The sequence below is a fragment of the Periplaneta americana genome, chromosome 15, assembly GCF_040183065.1.
Source record: "Periplaneta americana isolate PAMFEO1 chromosome 15, P.americana_PAMFEO1_priV1, whole genome shotgun sequence".
Lineage (NCBI taxonomy): Eukaryota > Metazoa > Arthropoda > Insecta > Blattodea > Blattidae > Periplaneta > Periplaneta americana.
The window spans coordinates 37,294,342-37,318,104 of record NC_091131.1 but is presented as its reverse complement, the minus strand read 5'-3'; the positions used below and the strand labels follow the sequence as shown (position 1 = coordinate 37,318,104).

The 23,763-nt window shown below is 33.3% G+C and overlaps 1 protein-coding gene and 1 non-coding gene across 5 annotated transcripts in view; both read right to left on the bottom strand.

Moving 5' to 3' along the window:
• Nucleotides 1-23,763, bottom strand: part of LOC138714796 (uncharacterized) — a 1,282,494-nt gene that overhangs the window by 511,513 nt on the left and 747,218 nt on the right. The gene's annotated exons all lie outside the window — the stretch shown is intronic.
• Nucleotides 8,185-8,256, bottom strand: TRNAH-GUG (transfer RNA histidin (anticodon GUG)). Its single transcript has one exon. It is a non-coding gene; the product is annotated as a tRNA-His (tRNA).

The following is a 23,763-nucleotide window of genomic DNA, read 5'->3' as shown; positions in this document are numbered from 1 at the left end:
GACCAGAGAATCACACCTGTAAATTATTTTTATACGTTACCAAAAAAATTACACAAATGAAGATCGACATATTTCCATTATGGTGTGAAAGAATCTGAGCCATCTGAACTCTAAATATGTCAGGAATCCTGCAATCCTGCAATATTCGTGTTTTATTGTTTATTGTAGAGTGTGTTTGGTTTTATTCTGAAATGCAATTAATTTGTTCTCAAAATTGACGTCAGATGGATTTTGGAAAATAGGAAAATGATTTAGGAAAATTGGCATTTCACTGAAAACTACTATTTTTCTGAAAAACTTTGGGTTCCAAGCTTCAAAATGAGGGGTCATTTATTAAAATCCGTTCAGCCGCTTTACCGTAATTTCCATTCCAGTTCAAATTATATATATATATATATATATATATATATATATATATTTAGCTCGTTCTCATAGAAGTTGTCAAGTAGCATTTTCAATTGATTGCTTTCATATTTTCAAATCTTGCTGTTACAGTTTTATGCTACACGTGTTTGTTATTGTAGGAGAAAGAAATTTGAGTGAGGAACAGTCAGTTATTGTCGGGTGACATAAGGTATAAGACCGGTTAGCTAGAATGACTAAATTCAGTAAACCATTGAAAAGTAGATAAACTTCATGCTTATGTTAGTGAATTTGGTGCCCATGTTTTTTCAACCTATGGAACATTTTTTTTTATGCAAGTTTTGTGAAAAGACAGTTAATCACGGGGGAAAAAAAGTATTTTATAAGTCAACATGTGTCAACTACGAAGTAAAAATGTGATTTATATTGAATAATTTAATTTAATTGCTAAAACTAGCCGTACCCGTGCGCTCCGCTGAATCCGTTAGAAATACATATAAAGCAATTACATAATTAAAATAGGACATTTGATCCAGGGAACATTCGTGTTTGATAGAAGGATAAATCGTTTATTATGTTACTTAATTTAAATTGTATTTAAATAATTAAAATGCGATCATTTTGGTCCAGAGACACTCATTTGGTGCAATGACAATTCCTTTAACATGTTTCTTAATTTTTATTACATGCATCCATACTTTAATGAAGACTGACATATCGTTTAGATTTAATGTATATACTTTATTTTACTTGCTATATGTTTCCATTGAATTATGATAATAACTTAATTTTAACCCTTGTTTTCTACGTATTCAGTAAATGGCGCTTGGGCCACTATGGTTCTGAACCCTTCAAATAACTTAAATAACTTAAATTATATTATATTATATTATATTATATTATATTATATTATATTATATTATATTATATTATATTATATTATAAAATGTGTTGATAACGGATGTACACCGATAAGTAAGTTTTTTATTTTTTATGGGGGCTCTTGAATCTCAGGAGCAATAAATTTTATTTTACAACAGCACAACATAATCTGCTTGGCTCATTACCCAATTCTTTTGCATTTCATTTAATGCATATGTATTTTATGTATTTTAACACAATTCAATTGAGCATAGTTAAAATTTGGATTATAAAATATTGGAATGCTAAGCTAACATATTATTATTGCATACTAAATCAATACACTCTTGTGGTTCGTTAATTCTCTGAGATAAACATTATTTTAAGAAATACAGGAAACGAATACACAGAATAGCCTATCCAATTGTTTGTGCATAAGAAGCTATTTTATTTAATCTTACCTGTCCTCAATTCACTCCGAAGTTACTGTAATAACATTATAGCATTATGTCCATATAGAGAAACTACACTTTCCAATGGTGAAATAATAATTAATTACACAAATCGGTTAATTTAGCTTCCGATATTACTTCATACAAACAGAAACATTCTGTGCAGGCTATGATTCATAGCTTTCGACTATTGTTGACCAAGGCCCCTTATAGACGAATTCATTTATTTATTTCATTACACCGCCTTAGATGGCAGTTATTTTAATTTTGAAACTCATTTATCTCATTAAATATCAGTCCTATTAAATGTATTTAAAGAATAAAACTTATCGGCAATAATTTTTAAAGAAATTTGTGTTATGTAACATTTTTCACAAAAATCAATAATAAGCGAGATATTTCGATTTATTTAATTCAGACCTCCTTATAACCCCCTTTCAAATAATGTATTTTGAATGCCATATAGCCTAAAATCTAAGTTACAACGAACTTAATTTATATTCCAATTTTCATCGAAATCGGTTCAGCCATTATCGCGTGAAAAGGTAACAAACATACAGACAGACAGACAAAAGTTTCAAAAAAGCGATTTTCGGTTTCAGGGTGGTTAATTATATATGTTAGGACCAATTATTTTTGGAAAATCGAAAATTACCAGAAAAATTTCGGCTACAGATTTATTATTAGTATAGATATATTATGCCTTTTTTTAAATTTATAATTCCTTTTTCAAAATTTATTGTGCCTTTTTTACGTTTTCGTTGACTTTTGCCTGCCAATTTTAACTATTATAAATTCCTAAACATCCGGGCTCTAGTTATGTGTATCAGTTTGATTGTGTGTTAATGTGTATGGTGACCGAGAAATATACATTTGAGTTTTGGAATTATTCATAAAGTCGAAGCCTTTATTGTACATATGATAATTATGATGATGATGATGATGATGATGATGATGGTGAACAAGAGCGTGATATCAAGCTTCAAAATATATGTCTAATTTTCAGTATTAAGCACGAATAAAAATTTTGTATCATGTCGGATTCTATTTTTATTACTGTCTACAACAGAGTGTGCTGTTAATATTAAGTTCAGTCTCCAGATATCTACTTTGCAGTGCTCTACACTCGTGACCGTTGCATTCAAATCCTTTCTGACATATGATGCAATCATTCAGTGTAGCGAAGTCCGTAAAAATAATGATAACCCTCTTTTATAGAACCGGTTTCTGGCCGGGATTCAAACTGGGTACCCGGAGAACAGGAGCCGTCTACTGTAACATAGAAGCATGCTATGATATAGCTTGCAGATTGAGCGACACTAATGAAAGAAATGAAAAATATGTATACTAGTTTAAAAGTAAGAAGCAACGGTGGGTTGTCACACTGAACGAGTTTCCTTTACAGTATTTTCACTGTAAAAAATGCGTAAAAATGGCGATCATTAGCAGAAAGCACAGGCCTTCATCTGATAGCTTAAGCGATTAGGTACAGCTTACACCAGTAAAATTTTGGAAATATTCAACATTTTTTTCTGCATTACTATATATTTTGCAATATTGAAAATTAGTATGTGTAAAACACTGTCCTTCTGCTATGTGGAAAAAATATTTTTACGATTTAAAAATAGTACATTATGCAACGAGCCTATAATGATAGTAATTAAGAAGTGAGTTTCATAATTTTCATACGAGCTTCTTAATTACCATTATAGGCGAGTTTCATACGACTTTTTATGCTCGACTATATTTCCAACTTATTTAATTATTCAGATGTATACATTTTATTTGTATCTGACAAGATCGGAAGTGATCTTGTTCTAGGTCGTGAATTGTGAGATGTGCGCAGACGCGAAAGTATTGATTTTTTCCGAGGAACAATAATGTCATTGACCTTGTGTAATCCCGTAAAACTTGGTATAACCTTGATTATCAAATTCGACAATGAAAAACGAGATGACAAATTGAATTTATTTGAATATTATTTACAATTAACGCTAATTATTATAGTAACAGAACATAACCTTCTGCGACAGTATTGGATTTCCAGCCTCTGTGACTTTTCGCTAATTCTCTTTCGATTGCATATCCGAGAATAATCGATACTTGCGGTTTTATAACGGTAAAAAGCTGACTTGTTATTGGCTGAACACCTATAAGCTGAGTTGTGATTATCTGAAAACTCCTGTACTTTAATGAGTAGGTGTACTTTAATGACATGCATTAAAGGACTGCTACCAGGTGTATAATTACTACATTTCGGCATGGTCGAGCATAAAATTATTTACTTTTGTTTTTTTTTACAAAATTCAGTTTACTGTGCAGTTATGTGTTTCCCGCATAACTCAAAAACTATCCAACATTCTGTGTTGAAATTTTTTGTGTGTATTTATGCACGTCATATCTACAATATGATGCAAGATCACTTCTCTACCTTTGATAGATTGTCTAATAAAAAATAAATTAGTTTTAAAAATAGTCAAATATCAGTATTTTCTATATCAAACAATAAATAATATATTTTATTTATTAAGGAATGTAGTTGAAATAGCACGATATTGTTGGAAAATTCTTTTTATGACCTTGAGGAATATTCTAATATTAATTGCTAATAATTTTTTTCTTTTTTTACGTTGCTATACATTTGTTTGATGTCTCCAGAATGAAAAAAGTATATATATATATATATATATTTATACGCAGGCAGGTAGACAGACAGACAGACAGATATATGTATAAATAAAATATAAAAAATGAATAAATAATAAAATTAATAATTATGTAAATAAATAAATGAATGAGTGAACAAATAATTAGATAAATATAGCTATAAATACATACGTAAATAAGTAAATAAAATAAATATATATAGATAATAAATAAATAAATGATATAAATATACTAATTAATTAATAATTAGGTCTAATTAATTAATTAAAAATGACCGGGCGATATATTATAGAAACGGTTTTAGGGCCTCAGTTATTAGTCACAAAATGCAAGGTCTTTCCAGTTCAGAGTGGAGAGATATGATAAAAATGACAGCCATGGTAGCGCCAATTCGAGCTCTTCCAGGATGTCCCACAGGCACATCCCACTGCAGACACTGTAGTGCGTTTGAATCCCTACCTCATGTGCTTGGGGGGTGTCCTCAGGGAGAAATCTTAAGAATAAAACGACATAACATCATTCGTTCCCTCCTTGCTGCTGCTCTCCAAAACAAATGTTTGGAAGTTTACGAAGAAGTTCATTGTTTGGCTGATCAAGATAGCGTACGAAGGATTGGCATCATCGCCAACAATAGGAAAAATCTAAACGCTTTAAACAGTCCAAAGGACAACCTATGGATGTTGATGAAGAGAAAAAATAAATATACGAATCAACAGTACCTTACTTCCGTAACAAATACAACGTCTAGAGTATCACAGTGACAGGTCTGCTGTTGAGGTCCCGAGGAACAGTCCCTAATTTTTTTGTGACGTGGAAAGGGAAATAGAATCTAGGCAAAGATATTCAATGGAAATTGTCCAAACATAATTCAATACTCAGTTGCCATCTTAAAAAATCACCTACATGGTAAACACTTCACATAATTGTTTAATTATATATTTTTGATTGAAAAGCTGTATTTCTATCTTAAATTTTTAGGAATATGCATGATAAGAACTTTCTTGTGTTAAATTTTTAATGTGCCTTGTTAACATGTTTCGACCTATTTTCGGTCATCTTCGGAACTGGTCATTGTTGGTCTTGGCGCCTCTTGTTTCCTGTGTGGGTGCGTTCGTAGTGTAGAGTCAAAGAGTGTATGTGTTTTGAAATTGAGTTGTGTGTTGAGAATATCGTTGGGGTGTGTTTTAGTGTGTCTGTACATTTCATATTGTTCTAGTGTGTTGAGTTTCTGGCTTTTTGGTTGGACGTGCAGTATTTCCATGTCTGTGTTGATGTCTCTGTAGGTGTGGTTGGCATTTGTGATGTGTTCTGCATATGTGGAGGTGTTTTGTAATTTTGTTAAGGCTGTGATGTGTTCTTTGTAACATGTTTGAAATGATCTGCCTGTCTGTCCTATGTAGAAGTTGTTGCAGGTGTTTTACATTTGAGTCAGTATACGCCTGTGTGGTTGTATTTGTTTGTTTGTGTTGTTTGTGTGTTGAGATGTTTTTGTAGAGTGTTATTTGTTCTGTATGCGATGTTGTAGTTTAATTTCTTGAATGAGGTTGCAATTTTATGTATGTTTTTGTTTTCGTATGTTAGTGTGATGTATTTTTTGTGTTCTTGTGTTTGTGTTGTATTCTTCTGTTTTTCGTGGTTTTGTTTTGTCTTACGTATTATGTTGTCTATTATGTTAGGGTTTTATCCGTTTTCTTGTGCTATGTATTTGATTGTGTTTAGTTCATCGTTGTAATCCTGTTGGTTCATTGGTATGTTGAGTAGTCTGTGTACCATTGTCGAAACATGTTAACAAGGTACGTTAACAATTTAACACAAGAAAGTTCTTATCATACATATTCCGAAATGATAAAGTGTTAAAAGTTGTGTAGTCAAGATGTATTAAATTTTTATCTAGGGGAAACTGTTGTACCTTTAGCATAGTGTACCTTTGAACATTTTTTTGTTTTTTATTTTTTGCCACTACCTAGAGGACTCAAACTGAAGTAGATTGTAGGGAAAGCCACTAAGTAGCTCTGGTCGTAGTTTTGGTTTGATTTATTGCAAAGTGTCAGTTCTGTGAACGAAAGAATCTTTTTAGTACCAAAAGTAAATATCTCGTTCATTGGTATATGTTATCTAACATAAAACCAGATTGTATTTGTTACCATACATTAAGTACAATGTGTTCCGTATTGTCTGGTGAGTAATAACATATTTTAATTTCCATGATTTATTCGAATCTCTAGTTTTGGTAGCCACATTTGTTTAAACGTGCACCCTCTTGTACCTTTGAACACAGAACATCTTGTACCACGAAACATGTTCCAAGGTACATAATACTATTGGTTTTTGTTTTTATTTTATTTTAAGATCATGTCACGAAGTAAGTCTGGAGTTAAGAGGTCCCCAATTGATCCGGATGCCTTGAAGAAAGCTGTTGAAGCAGTTATTGCTCCTCCAGGAAATAAAATCTCAATCAGAGAAGCCTGCTCTGGTTTATGATTCCAAAAATATTTTAAATATCATTGTCAGTTCTTTAGATCAACGACTAGGATAACAAATCAAGGCTTAAGAGAAGGTTGTCCGCTGTCTCCTTGCTTATTAATATATATATATATTAATGCACTTATTAAGGACTGGGAAATTGATTTGGCCACACATTTTATGATCGATAATAAACCCCTTAACACTCTGCTCTACGCAGATGATGTAATTATATTAGCTAACACCGAATACAACTTACAAATGGCAATTCATAGGTTATATCAAAAAGCAAAAGAGTACAATTTAGAAATTTCTATACACAAAACAAAAACCATGGCCTTTATTGGTAAAAATTCTATAAGAACTAAAATAGTTATCAATAACTCTGGGGTAGAGCAAGTAAATGCTTTTACTTACCTTGGCTGTAATCTCTCCTATATTCATTCTCGAGATATGGATAATAAATTAGCCAAATTTCAACAGCTGCTAAGAACAAATAGAAATACACTGTTTAAGAAGGTCCGGCAAGACACAATTTTGAAATTCTACAAAACAATGGCCATTCCAACTTTGCTATATGGATCAGAAACTTGGACTCTAACAACTAGTCAACTGAAAAGAATAGAGATTACTAAGACCGCTAGCAGGCTACACATTCTATGACCATAAATATAATGAAGACATCCGACAAGAACTAAATATCGCAGCCATTACAGAGACAATCCACAAGTATCGGAGCAACTGGCATGAGCATGTTCTACGGATGCCAAATGATAGACTACCCAGGAGATTATTAAATTACAGACCCCTTGGATACCGAGATCGTGGACGCCCGAAGAAGCGATGGAGAGACCAGCTTTTCACCTGAGACGGAACAGGCCAAATGGCCTAAACCCTGATAGCTATTGATGATGATGATTGTCAGTTCTTACAACTGTATTCCCACCTATATTACATGTGTTCCAACTTACAAGAAGGTATGTTCTAAGGTACATGAACCTCTTGTACCTTTGAACATATTACATTTTGCAAATCAAGATTTCAGGTATAACTCCCTGTAAAGTTGATTTGAATAATTTCGAGGGAAAAATTGTTCCGGAGCCGGGTATCGAACCCGGGACCTTTGGTTTAACGTACCAACGCTCTACCACTGAGCTACCCGGGAACTCTCACCGACACCGATCCAATTATTCCCTCTATATCCACAGACCTCAAAGTGGGCTGACAACCGTCAAGCAACCAACTTCGAGTGCACACTAACTCCGTGTGACTTAAATTGTGGTTTTCTGTTAACGAACAGTGACGTGTATTATGCAAATCAAGATTTCAGGTATAACTCCCTGTAAAGTTGATTTGAATAATTTCGAGGGAAAAATTGTTCCGGAGCCGGGTATCGAACCCGGGACCTTTGGTTTCACGTACCAACGCTCTACCACTGAGCTACCCGGGAACTCTAACCGACACCGATCCAAGTTACACGGAGTTAGTGTGCACTCGAAGGTGGTTGCTTGAAGGTTGTCAGCCCACTTTGAGGTCTGTGGATATAGAGGGAAAAATTGGATCGGTGTCGGTTAGAGTTCCCGGGTAGCTCAGTGGTAGAGCGTTGGTACGTTAAACCAAAGGTCCCGGGTTCGATACCCGGCTCCGGAATAATTTTTCCCTCGAAATTATTCATATTACATTTTATTTTTTCCATCTTACAGTAAAATATATACACGAAGTTGTAAAGGAATCTTCAATAATTATTTAAAGTATTTTTTAATTTAAAAATATCATTTCCCAAAATGAAAAAAAAAATAAAATAAAATGTGAAAAGTGTTTATAGATACAACAGTCTCCCCTATATATATTTTTTCATGTGCCCATTCATGTATAGTACAACCATTATTGTATGTAAATTGTGCGTTATTCTGTGTCTATAGGCAAACCTTGAAATGTCAGATAGTAAAAATAAAAAATAAAAAAGCAGCTCTACAGAATTACAATGCCAGGGACCAAAAATGTGATTTTTAGTGATATAGGCCATACGCTACGGATTTCCCTTAATTTGGAGTGAGTTCGATCCCTCACAAATATGCCTTCAGCGGAATGACACGCCCATTTGATATAGTGTTATTACATAAAGTTGTGAAAATAAAATAATTTGCCCGCAGCTAAACAACTGTAGCAGTTGATATAATTTCGTTAAATTGAACTGATTAAATGAACCAAGAGATCAATCTATTTGTTAATGGATGATAAACTTTTTTTTCTCCATTGCTGTTTGGAAAATGAGCATTTCCCTCCCTAACCCCCTCTATACATTAAATTAATGTTATCAGCGTCAAATTCTTTCTCATTAATATAGATAGCGTGCAATCAAAGAAGCATTGATGGACTGTGTACAATTACTTGTGTATAAAGCCGGCAAATTAATGTGGTTCTGTGTGCGGATTTGAAAAGGCAGAGAAATTACCGCGATTGTTGGTATTAATACAGATTAGGACGGGCTCCTAGCAGCACAACAAGATGAGGCCATGCAACTCAAATTAAAACTCATTACTCGATACTAAATTACGTTCGTTGCCACAACTACAACATTACACGTTTTGCTAACTCGCTGAAAGTGCAGAAAAACTACCAGAATTTTCCGTTTGAGGCCTGAAGTTCACCGGATCCGAGTTTCAAAGCCGGTACCGAAAATTAGAGATGTGCTTGTTATTTTTAATACACTTCATTTATATGAACACTTCAATACTAATGAGGTACTTTAAAAGCCGTCTCTTATCACATAAAATCGAGCAAAACGTATTACATTTCTTCTCAGTTATCATTCCTAAAAGTATGACGAATATCAATTCTTAACATAATATTTCATTCGGGACTGTTTAAAAATGTGACGGGGAAATTGAGAAAATCTTTGTGAATGCTTGTAGCTATAAACATGAATTCAGACTGCGTAACTTCAAAAAACAAAATTTGCTTTAATATTGAAATGCATCTAAACGGAACGAAATAATAATAATAATAATAATAATAATAATAATAATAATAATAATAATAATAATAATGACTTATTTTAGTTGGCAGAGCTAAGGCCGTAAGGCCTTCTCTTCCACTCAACCAGCAAAAAGTATACATAATATATGAAGAGTTCGCGGGAAAAACGATGAATGTCACAGGTTTGTTAAGGTTGATGTCATTATCTAATTCAATGGATCACTGCGAAATTTAATGTTGTTCTTATGAAAAATGGTAAAAGGAGAATTATCACCACGAATACAGTAATCCTTTCCTTTATTTTCTATAGAAACAGCACTACATCTTGCAGTTATAGACTCAATTAGGTCATTATCTTATCCTTAACAGAAATGTGACATTTATCGTTTTTCCCGCGAACTCTTCATATGTATCAACTTACAAAGAATTCAACAATTTGATTTAGATAAGAGCTACATGTATACAAGAGTTATTTACGAATTAAACAACAAAATACTACGAACTATTAATTAAACACTGAAATAAACTGTGTAGCAGAATTAAGCTAAAATACATAGAATGTTAATATATTTCAAATAATGTTACATGATAGAAAGAGATTATTATGAGACAATTTTGAAAATACAGCACTATCAGGATGCATGTTTAAAGGAAGAAGTAACAATGTAGACAGTGATAGTTTAAGTCAGTATGATTCGCGTGAAATGCTAAGAAGGTTATCTTTGAAGCTGTTTTTAAAAGTGTTTATTGTCTTGCAGCCCCTAATACTTTGTGACAGGGAATTCCATTGTCGGGAGGTGGATACTGTAAAAGATGATGAATAAGGAGATGTTCTATGAAGAGGTATACTTAACGCGCCACAGATAAGTGATCTGGTATTTACGTCGTGGTTAGAGTATAGATAAGAGAAACGAGACGAAAGGTAATTTGGTGTTGAAGTGTGCAGAATTCGAAAGAGTAATGACAAGGAGTGTAAAGTTCTACGTTCTTTAAGTCGGAGCCACGAAAGACTTGGGAAGGACGGTGATATGTGATCATATCGTCGGATGTTGCATACGTATCTGACGCACATATTCTGAACTCGCTGTAACTTGACTGACAGTTCAGAACTTAGGTCACTTAACAAAACGTCACAGGATAGGATATGGATAACAGTCAATCCTACAATAATAATAATAATAATAATAATAATAATAATAATAATAATAATAATAATAATAATAATAATAGTAATAACAATACTTACAACTTACTTACAAATGACTTTTACAGAACCCGGAGGTTCATTGCCGCCCTCACATAAGCCCGCCATTGGTCCTTATCCTGAGCAAGATTAATCCAGTCTCTATCATCATATCCCACCTCCCTCAAATCCATTTTTACATTATCTTCCTATTCCCTCTCAGTCGGCCTGTACAATAGGGCGTATCGAAAAAAAAAATTCCGAAATTCAAAACGTAAGAGTTTACAAAAGCAGTCTTGTAGTCTCTACTATAACCAGTAAAAAAAAACCTAGGTCTCTGATTACATTTTTCACCGAGTCGCGGGAGGTCTAAAGATTAGCGTATAGCAGGCCTGCACAACGTTTGCGCTCTCCGAGCCTGCTCACAGCTCATGAGCGGAATGCGCATATTAGCTGTGATCTGTATAAAGGTGGGCTGGAAGAAGGGATGATCTAGTACAAAATATACACAAAAGGAAATACAGTACTAGTAAGAGTGTTTATGAAATGAATTCCCGTTCAGCGTTTGCAATACTATCCTGGACTGTTATTAGTTAATAAAGAAATATTTATTTTACAGAAATAATATAAATTCTATAGCTACTTAAATGTACAATATCATTTTGTTATATTTTTATTTATCAGTACATCAAAACGAGGTTTCATGCTGTTGGCAGCTGAAAGGAACTGATCGTAATGAAACATCAGTTACAGATGTTCGATTTCTGCCTTTATTAAAGTTGATTACAGAAAACAGTTGGTCACAAATATAAATGTTAAGCCAAACATAGCAATCATTTTCACAGCCAGCCTGTGTAGTCGTGGATATTACTCCTAATGTTTGGTCTTGTAAAACTCCACTAGGCTAGTACTATTATTCAAACGATCTTTAGCCCTTAGGTCACATTGAAGATCAGTAAGTTGAAGCTGTAAATCGATGTTAAATGTTATGTTCCGTCTTTTAGATTCCTCCATACTGTACTGTAGCAGTAGGTAAGCAACGTGAAACAGTTGCTGAGAATAGGCCTACACACTGCACTCCACTAGATAACTGAGTGGTCGTTTCCCTCTCCTCTACCTATAGTAAGTCTATGTCATTCTGATGTATCTTCCTCTCCATTTCGGCGAGCGGTAAACACAGCTCTCCCGCTCCGAAGGAGCGCGCGCGCTCGTTGAGCGCTGTTTGTGCAGGTATGGCGTATAGACTATAGTAAAATTTTTATTTATTTTTTTTAATTTTCACAATTCTTCTGTGCACGGTCATTGGTGATCAAGTAGCTTCCTTTCTACAATTTATAGTTTATGAAAAGTTATCATCGATCCCACCGTGCGCTTTGAAACTGCAGTTGAACAACCTGTAGCAGTACATGAAGAAAAGAAGACCATCTATGACCCTACAATGCAATACTTTAGAGATTATTATCATATGCAGGACATATTGAAGTATTTGGCCTATTATTCGGAACAAGGAGAACAATTCCAAACTTCTCTGTTGAATGTTTTAAGTCTTTTGGAATTCCTTTAAATATTTTGAAAATTATTGCTATAGATGTAATGAAATATTCTGTTCAGATTTTACGTAATCACCTGTACATCTAAATTTCCTTATATTCTATTTGATTACTAATAATTATTGAATAAAAGTACTTTCGCAAGGGTAGCTTCCATTTGAAAATAAACATCGTAAATAGTGATAACGCAAATGTTTATTTTTATTTTATTTGTTTAGTATGCTGTGTCTTTTGGCAACCCTTACTGAAGGGCAGCTACCCTTGTGGGATTTATATAAAAGAAAAAACTTAAAGTTTTCATTTGGTATTAATTACGGACTTGTCTCTGGATGGAATGCAAGTCATAACACAGTAAAATGATTATTTTCCCTTGACTCTTTTTTTTTTTTACATTTTGTCGGCAATAACGATTTATGTCGAGTTATGCGCTTAGTATAATCACTATAATTGAGGCGTTCAGAAGTCAACATGATTGACTCCTTTTTCAAAGATTTTGAGATATTCAAGATTAAAGTTGAATACACACAATTAATTCTGTGTTGTAGTCAAGAAGAATACTGCATTCTGTGGGCTTTTTACTGAAGTATGGAGTTAATCACATTGACCACTGAAAATATGGTCAATTTAATACATTGCCAACTTAGAAACTCTGAAATAACCAAAAGTGGAGTTAATCATGTTGACTTCTGGACGCCTCATATGAGGTACTGAAGAAATTACTGCTTAAGATTTTCATGTCTTTGTACTTAAACTAAAAGATGCCAAAAGATGTTCTGGGTGTGACATATTATTGTGCCTATATAAAATCATTAGATATTATTGCAGTGAAATATGTCCAAAGTGTAATTAGTCTATTGTATAATACTGATCATGATAGTTATACTCTTTTTGTGTTACGAGTACAAATGCATCGGCGGAACGCTATATATTTTTGTATCAAATATGAGGTCTCGCCCACCTCATTATATTTTGCTCGACTAGTATGACTAGTCAGTTTGTTTTTATACCATTAAGTACGAGAAAAATTCGTACCGGCACCGGGAATCGAACCCAGGACCTCTCAGCTGTGCGCGCTGAGTGCTCTCTAACATATATGATGTTAACAGTTTAAAGAAACTGTTGTTGAATATGGCCATAAAGTCATGTAATATGCGCTCCTGTATATATATATATATATATATATATATATATATGACGTGTATCGTCTCAAGTGCAGGCAGTAAGGTCGTAACACGATACTACGAGAGGAGTTCGGCCGGCGTCGTGAATCGGGTCCCGGAATAGCTCAGTTGGTTAGAGAGCACTCAGCGCGCACAGCTGAGAGGTGGTACGAATTTTTCTCGTACTTAATGCTATATATTTTGTTTAATGAAATATATTATTTATAACCAAGGGCAGGTATTTGTGGAGCTTAATTTTACCATTTTTGTCGTTTAATATTGGTGTCGACGGAGATTGTTGGAGAGTGATTTGTACTCTTCGCGGAGATTAATGGAAATTTTGGAAAATACAATTATTTTTGAATTGGAGTATTAACTCAGTATAAAGACTACTTCCCAAATAATTAACATTAAAGGTTCGTTGGATTCTGGTAAAGGTGCGGTATGGCCAATAGGCAATATTTGTTGGATTGAGACTGTATTTAACACATATTCATGAAAAATAAAAAAAAAACTTGCAGCCCTCAAATTAACACTTTCAAATTATTAGTGAAATGTTGAATTCTCCGTCTTTTGAGTTCACTAATGTAATTAGAACACCTGGAATACCATGTAATGTAGCCTACTTGGATATGTAACAAATTAAATTAAAATAACGAAGAAAAAGAATATCAAATTCGCTATAAAAGGACGCAATACTAATAATTCGCGAATGTGTTCATAATTCGCTATTTTGCACTTTGTCGCGATTGTTTTATCCGCATATTATTAATCAGAATCACTTAATTCGTAAAGATTATTAAAAGTCTATTATATTATCTATTATGTCGTGATTTTCGCGATCTCCATAAATATCCGGCTATGTTTATAACAAGTAACCAACATTATGTGTAGGCTAACTAAGTATATCACTAATAATAACTTTTATAATTTTAATTAATGTATAACACTTTTATTGAGCCACCAATGCTTATCTACTAATTAATAGTCATTTACATGAATTAGATGATACAAAAAATGGTATCGAAAACGTTCATGTGAAAAACTAATTCATGTAAATGTCTATTAATTAGTAGATAAGCATTGGTGGCTCAATAAAAGTGTTATACATTAATTCATAGTAGCTTATCGGCTACAAAACAAAAAATGAAATTTTATAATTTTATTTATTTATGTAATAATGCAAGATTTTTTTTCTTATGTTCAAGCAAATTTGATAGCGTTAGTATCTACTGCTTCAGCTGCCTTTATAGTCTGACCCTACCGCTTGCAGGACGGTATCGTAGGTAAATAAAACAAGTGGCGAGCTCATATTCCAGGCCTTCACTCGCCTTGGACACATAATACATTTGAAATATTTGCCCTGTAAGCGTGTGTGAGAAAATCTTTCATTAACCTTACTTGAATCAAATACTAGTTATTGAAATATAATCAAATAATCATAACAGAAAATTGACTGACATTAATTGCCTTTCAATACATTAGTTTTTAAGGTTCTGACTATGAAACTTGCTTCCTGGAAGAGTCACCACTGGGTGTTTACAGACTTTTATCATAGCAAATGTTGATGTAATTTGTTCCATAAACCTTACTGAAAGGTACAAAATTATGTGTTCATTACTGGATAAAATATTTGATTATCTAACGATGTTAGAATAAATTATCGCTTACATTGACATTTAATGTTTGCAGTTGATTTTCTCGTAAAGTATAAATCATGCGACTATTTATATACAGGGTGTCATGGACTAAAACTGTCGATATGAAAGTTTTGTAACTGAACAACCAATAAATTTATCCAAACGCCGCTTGCTGCAAAATTCTATACAGAGGAACTCACCAAGTTTTTTATGTTCACTCTGTGTGGTTCGGTAAACGTCCAAAACGTGTTCACTTTCCCGCCATGGTTTTTCCAGCATTTCCGGTGTGACGGTTTCAGACGCTAATCAACCAAGTTCGCTATTGCAGTTCTGTGGACATTGTCCTTTATAAAACCCCAAAGAAGACATCTAAAAGATTTCGATCTGGGGATCTAAGAGGCCGCGTCCTATCCAACGACGAACTAGTGAAGTGCTTTGTGTGGAGTGTGGCACTGTATGAGGGCAGAAGCATGAACTTTACGACGAAGTCAAGATAAAAAATTGAAACATCTGAAATATGGATATGGAGAAGAATGGAGCGTATGAAATGAATAAGCAGAATAAGAAATGATTTAGTGCTATAAATGAGAAAAATTAACGCTGAAACTGATCAGGAAGAGAAAAAGAAATTGGTTGGACCACTGACTAAGCAGAAACTGCCTACTGAATGATGTACTGGAAAGAATGGTGAACGGGGTAACATTTCGAGACAGGAGAAATTATCAGATGATAGATAACTCTAAAATATATGGATCGTATTTGGAGAATAAGAGGAAGGCGAAAAATAGGAAAGATTAGAAAATGTTGGGTTTACCGACCCACAAGGGTGAACATAAAAAACTTGGTGAGTTCTTCTGTATATAATTTTGCAGCAAACGACGTTTGGATAAATTTACTGGTTGTTCAGTTACAAAACTTTCATATCGACAGTTTTAGTCCAGGACACTCCGTATATAAATAGTCATGTGATGTATACTTTACGATAAAGTCAACTGCAAACATTAAATATCCATTTAAACGAGAATTTATTCTAATGTCGATAGATAATCAAATATTTTATCCAGTAGTGACCACATAATTTTGAACCTTTCAGTAATGTTTATGGAACAAATTACATCAACATTTGTTACGATAAAAGTCTGCAAACACTCAGTGGTGACACTTCCAGGAACCAATTCTCATAGTAAGAACCTTAAAAACTAATAGGGCAATCAATGCCAGTCAATTTTCTATTATGATTATTTGATTATATTTCAATAACGAGTATTTGATTGAAGTAAGGTTTATGAAACATTTTCTCACACATGCCTGGGCAGAAATCTATGAAGGAATGAACTTAATTTTGGTATGAAGAAGAATACAACGATTAGGGAAAACACGGAAATTCTACTTGAAGCAAGTAAAGCGATAGGGTTGGAAGTAAATCCTGAAAAGACTACGCATATGATTATGTCTCATGACCAGAATATTGTACGAAATGGAACTATAAAAATTGGAAATTTAGCCTTCGAAGAGTTGGAAAAATTCAAATATCTTGGAGCAACAGTAACAAATATAAATGACACTCGAGAGGAAATTAAACACAGAATAAATATGGGAAATGCCTGTTATTATTCGGTTGAGAAGCTTTTGTCATCTAGCCTGCTGTCAAAAATCTGAAAGTAGAATTTATAAAACAGTTATATTACCGGTTGTTCTGTATGGTTGTGAAACTTGGACTCTCACTTTGAGAGACGAACAGAGTTTAAGGGTGTTTGAGAATAAGGTTCTTAGGAAAATATTTGGGGCTAAGAGGGATGAAGTTACAGGAGAATGGAGAAAGTTACACAAAACAGAGCTGCACGCATTGTATTCTTCACCTGACATAATTAGGAACATTAAATCCAAACGTTTGAGATGGGCAGGGCATGTGGCACGTATGGGCGAATCCAGAAATGCATATAGAGTGTTAGTTGGGAGGCCGGAGGGAAAAAGACCTTTGGGGAGGCCGAGGCGTAGATGGGAAGATAATATTAAAATGGATTTGAGGGAGGTGGGATATGATGGTAGAGAATAGATTAATCTTGCTCAGGATAGGGATCAATGGCGGGCTTATGTTAGGGCGGCAATGAACCTCGGGTTCCATAAAAGCCAATAAGTAAGTAAGTAAGTAAGTATGAAGAAAAATACAGTGGAATTTGTTACTATGTATTCATCACACAACCCACGTAAACACAATCGATTTGTCTATTTATACTATCTATCTAAATGATTAAAAAATTTAGAAATATTTTCTGCCCTACAAAGAAAGTCTCTTGAAATCAGTCAACTTTTCAAGCTGAATGTGGGACATTATTTCTGCCGTACAATGTTGCAGAGAAAACAACAAAAATGTTCGACTATTTAGTGACTTGCAAACTGCGCTCAATGCAATAAATGACAAATATAATTTAAAGTCAATGTTTCTACAAGATCAGAAGTTCAACAATATTTCCACTTGTGCCTTTCTCGGATTCGTTGGCACGCTGGATTCACAGGCAACGGGAAAGCGGATCAATTCGGGAACTCAACTGCTACGCCTGATATGGGAATTGTATGCAACCGGTCTCCAATAACTCAAGCAAAACATCAAGTAAAATAAATATACAACTTAAAGTTATAAGAGAAACGAACTCTGCCCCTCAGCATCGAGAGATCAGCTACCAAGGAACTTTCTTTCCTGAAATGTACTATCATCTTCAATGCAAACTATTGATGCCTGATTTTGTACTCATTCAATTACTTCCTGGACATGGAAAGTTTATGTGGGCCTACTACTTCGACATATTTAAAATGAAGATTGCAAGTGACTTCTCTTGCTATTGTGGTTATGCGCAATCAGTAGATCGTCTTTTATTCGACTTGTCTATGTTTAGAAGGTCAAGATATGTTCTAGAATGTCATTTAAATCGCTGTGACCTGGAACTTCCGAAGTTGTTGTACCAGTTAAGTACCCCGTAAACAGTGCTGTTACATGTAGCTTCTACAATTTATTCACCGTATCTATTGTAACGCGTAATTAATTTGTGATCACTGTAGCTTATGTATTTATAATAGAACTGTCTATAATCTTGATGGACATTGTAAAATATGATATGGTTTTCTACTGTATAGAATGTTCAATATTGATGATGATGATGATGATATATTAATAATAATAATAATAATAATAATAATAATAATAATACATTGCCGAGAAGGTATGACCCATACGCCTATATTTAAAAAATAAGATATATATTCTCCAGAGGTCTACATGTAAAGAAGAATCTCTCACAATTTAACATTATTTCAATAATATCTGGAAACATATTCTTTCAAAATTTAAAATTTCTAGCTTCATTCATTTTGAAGAAATGTGACCTGCATGCTGTCATTTAAGTAGTATAATTTATCCCCTATAATTTTAAAGCAACATCTCTCATTTTACATAGTACAAAGAATAACTAAAACCACATTCTCTCAAAAATTATAATTCATAGCTTTATTCATTTCCAAGCAACGTGACCTACAGATCGTCGTAACATAATATATCCTCTATAATTACAAAGCAAAATCTCTCATAATTTTACATTACTCGAAGTTCATTTAAAAACACATCCTCTCAAAATTTATAATTCATGGCTTTATTCATTTTGAAGCAATGTGACCAAAAGCCGTCGTTTTAATTATATAATATACCATCTAGAATTATAAATCAAAATCTATCATAATTATACGTTACTTGAAGAATGTCTAAAAACAAATTCTCTCAAAATTTATAATTTACAGCTTTATTGATTTTGAAGCAATGTGACCTACACGCCATCGTTTTATTAAAAGAAAATACAGTCTATAATTATAAATCAAAATCTATCATAATTTTACATTAATTCAAGAATTTCTGAAAATATATTCTCTCAAAATTTATAATTCACAGCTTTATTGATTTTGAAGCAATGTGACCTACACGCCGTCATTTTAGTAATATAATATACCATCAATAATTATTCAAAATCTATCATAATTTTACATTAATTGAAGAATATCTAAAAACACATTATCTCAAAATTTATAATTTATATCTTTATTGATTTTGAAGCAATGTGATCCACACGCCGTCATTTTAGTAATATAATATACCATCTATAATTATAAATCAAAATCTATAATAATTTTACATTAATTTAAGAATATCTAAAAACACATTCTCTCAAAATTTATAATTTACAGCTTTATTGACTTTGAAGCAATGTGACCTACACGCCATTGTTTTAGTAACATAATATACCATCAATAATTATTCAAAATCTATCATAATTTTACATTAATTGAAGAATATTTAAAAACACATTATCTCAAAATTTATAATTTATAGCTTTATTGATTTTCAAGCAATATGATCCACACGCCGTCATTTTAGTAATATAATATACCATCTATAATTATAAATCAAAATCTATAATAATTTTACATTAATTTAAGAATATCTAAAAACACATTCTCTCAAAATTTATAATTTACAGCTTTATTGACTTTGAAGCAATGTGACCTACACGCCGTTGTTTTAGTAATATAATATACCATCAATAATTATTCAAAATCTATAATAATTTTACATTAATTTAAGAATATCTAAAAACACATTCTCTCAAGATTTATAATTTATAGCTTTATTGATTTTCAAGCAATGTGATCCACACGCCGTCATTTTAGTAATATAATATACCATCTATAATTATAAATCAAAATCGTCATAATTTTATATTTGTTTAAGAATGTCTAAAAGCACATTCTCTCAAAATTTATAATTCATAGCTTTATTAATTTTGAAGCAATGTGACTCACACGCCGTCGTTTTAATATTATAATATAACATCTAATCAAAACCTATCATAATTTTACATTAATTTAAGAATGTCTAAAAACATATCCTCTCGAAATTTATAATTTACAGCTTTATTAATTTTGAAGCAATGTGACCCACACCCCGTCATTTAAGTAATGTAATATATACTCTATAATTATAGAGCAAAATCTCTTGTAATTTTACGTTATTCGAAGACCATTTGGAAACATTCTCTCAAAATTGATCATTCATAGCTTTATCCATTTTGAAGCAATGTGACCTACACACCATCATTTAAATAACGTAATACAGGGTTTTTTAAAAAATACGGGGCATAATTTCAGGTATGTATTTCCCACATGTAGACAATCAAAATAGTTCATTACAACATGTGTCCGGAAATGCTTCATTTCCGAGTTATGGCCTTCACAACATTGAAATTCACCGGAACGTTTTTCTTTCCGCAGGTCGTTGTCATTACAGAAGATGTTCAAAATGTCCACCTCCTGCTTGAATACAGACCTCACATCGATGTCTCATTGACCTGCGAACACGATCCCAAACTCCAGGAGTATTGCGTATGTCCTCAGATATGATAAGGATACAATTGATACTCTTTCAACAGTCTCCAGACAGTCGTATGAGGAACATTGACTTGCAACGCTACCCTTCGTGTGCTGATAGAAGGAGTCATGTTCACAGCCTCCTGTACTTCCGGAGTTGTAGATCTTGGTCGTCCCCTTACCAAACCAGGATAGTTAAATTTTCCATACTCGCACAGACGGTAATGGAGACGTACAAAAGTCTTCCGATCTGGACATTGTCGCTGTGGGTACCTCTCCTGGTACAAACGACGAGCCAGCGCAGCATTGCCGTCCGCCTTACCGTACATAAAGTGTATCTCTGCCAGCTCTTGTTTTGAATACATGTCGCACAGTCTAACGCCTACACAACACTGAATGTAACCTTCGCCTCAGAATAAACTGTCAGAGTGCCCTCTTAATGTCTCCTTTGACGGCAACGACCTGCGGAAAGAAAAACGTTCCGGTGAATTTCAATGTTGTGAAGGCCATAACTCGGAAATGAAGCATTTCCGGACACATGTTGTAATGAACTATTTTGATTTTCTACATGTGGGAAATACATACCTTAAATTATGCCCCGTATTTTTGAAACACCTCTATGATTATGAAGCAAAATCTCTCTTAACTTTACATTATTCGAAGTTCATCTAATACACTTTCTCTGAATTTTTTTTTTAATGTTTTTCAAGTAATATGTATATAATATATTATATCCTCTAGAATTATAAAGCAAAATCTCTAATAATTTCACATTATTTGAAGAATACCCATAAAATATTCTTTCAAAATTTATAAAATTTAGCTTTATTCATTTGGATACATTGTGACCTGCACGTCGTTATGTATGTAATATAATTTGTCCTCTATAAAGCAAAATGTCTCATAATTTTACGTTCCCTAGAGAATGTCTGAAAACACACATTGTATCAAAATATAAACCACCTAGCTTTATTCATTTTGAATAACTCGCGATATTAAATTTTGCTGTAGACCTAACTATGTAATGTTTGGATTACACTTAGACTATTCTACTGGACCTCGCATATTCCTATCTACAAAATTGGTTCCATCATATTAGTGGAACATTAATAGCTATTTTTCGGAATTTTTTTTTTCTTAAATGTTTAACAACCTCTTATTCGGTAACTACGAGTATTAAATATGGTTTAGAATGATTGCTTTTTTTTTTACGCGTATTTCCTTGCTATGGTAACTGTATCACCCTTGTCTAAATAACTATTGTTAAGAACATAGACAGCAGTGATTTTTACGATGATTTTGTGTTTGCGAGTTCGTATTGGCTTCGTTGAGTGCTATTACGAATGCAATAGACTATATCTAATGCACTGAGAAGATCTGGAACACTATATGAATTGAGAAATGGACGCTACTCTGTAAAATCATTTCGTATGCTGGTGAACAACTTTGAGAAAAGTGGTGCGGTTAGCAATAAAACGAAATCGGGAAATCATATTTAACATTTTTTTTTCTTCTTTCTTCGTGTTGTAAAACAAGTCTTATTTTTTTAAGGCTATGGAACAGTGAAATTTCTAATTTCTACATTTTTACACCAATTAATCTAAAACCTTTACCACATACTTCTTTCAATGTGGACATGCAATACACAAATTTTCACATTAATATTCAAATTAGTTTACTTGTAAATAATGTTTGTTTTTTTTGTGTTTTTTTAAATAATAATAATAGTAATCCGTGAAGGGCCTAGACCGACCAGCCGGCTGCTGGCCTCACGCCCACATGCCGAAGCAGAGGAGGACGATCATCCAACCAGAATGGAGGTATCGTGTGGTTAGCACGATGATCCCCCAGCTGGCATTCGCAATCGGATTTCGCTACCTATCGCATCTCCCCAAATGCGTCACGATGCTGGGTGGGCACCGGTCCCATACACTGGCCGAAATTTCATGAGAAAATTTCTTCCCCCATGAGGACTCGAACAATTTTTTTTTTTAATGTTGAATTAAAATTGTGGCAATTTTCAAACGTTACCTAGTTTTTCCTTAAATTTATATTTAATTTATTTCTGATAGATATATTTAAAAATTACACATGTTTTTCATATTTTTCCAGTTACTTTTCGAGAAAAAAATATTTACCTTCCTAGTTGTTAATTTTTCAATTTTTTTAAACTTATCACATCCTCAACACATAGTGAAATCAATACTTTCAATAGCAGAAGAAAACACATGTGTCAGTTTACTTCACGTGCTTTTGTGTACTTCTGTTTCACTGAGATTGGAGAAAAACTGCATTCATTACAGCATCGAGAAAACGAGTATCAAAGTACTACATGTATAATGTTACCGATATCCTTCCTTCCTATACAGGTCTACCACACACATTTTTCTCCCACATAGCAGAGCGAAATATCAACTGAATGAAAAGTAAAATTAGTTAGAATGAGAACAAAGTCTGTCAGAAAGACAGCTGAGTGTCAGTTTAAAGGGCTGTAGCTGCATGCACGCGCCTGTTCCTTTAAATTTGTTCTGAGGGGGGGACTTTAAATTGTCATAGGGTCAAAATAAACACAGATTTAGAAAAATGAAACAATATTTTATTTTTAGAGTTAAAAACAAAATTTCCATTTCTTAGGCCTAATGTTTTTTTTCGTTGTTTTCATCGATCCATAGCCTTAAGAACAAATTCGAGTTTTTATTTTAGCATACTCTTAAAAAAATGCTAAATTTATGGCCATTTGAAAGTGGGAAATTAATACAGAATAACATTATATTAGGGGCTCACAACCAGAGTGGACCAAGTCCACCAGTGGTCAGTTTGTGGATTAATACAATCTCGGATGAAGAAAACTTAGATTTATTCATTGCCGTAACAAACAAAGTCCATAACTCATTTGTTACTCCACAGAGGACAGCATTTCGTATAGAAGGTGAAGGTTGCTAAGCGTGAGCCAGGAACTTTAAGACTCAATATCTCAGAACTATTCCAGAAGGACTTGGTCCACTCTGGTTGTGAACCCCTCATATATCCACAAGA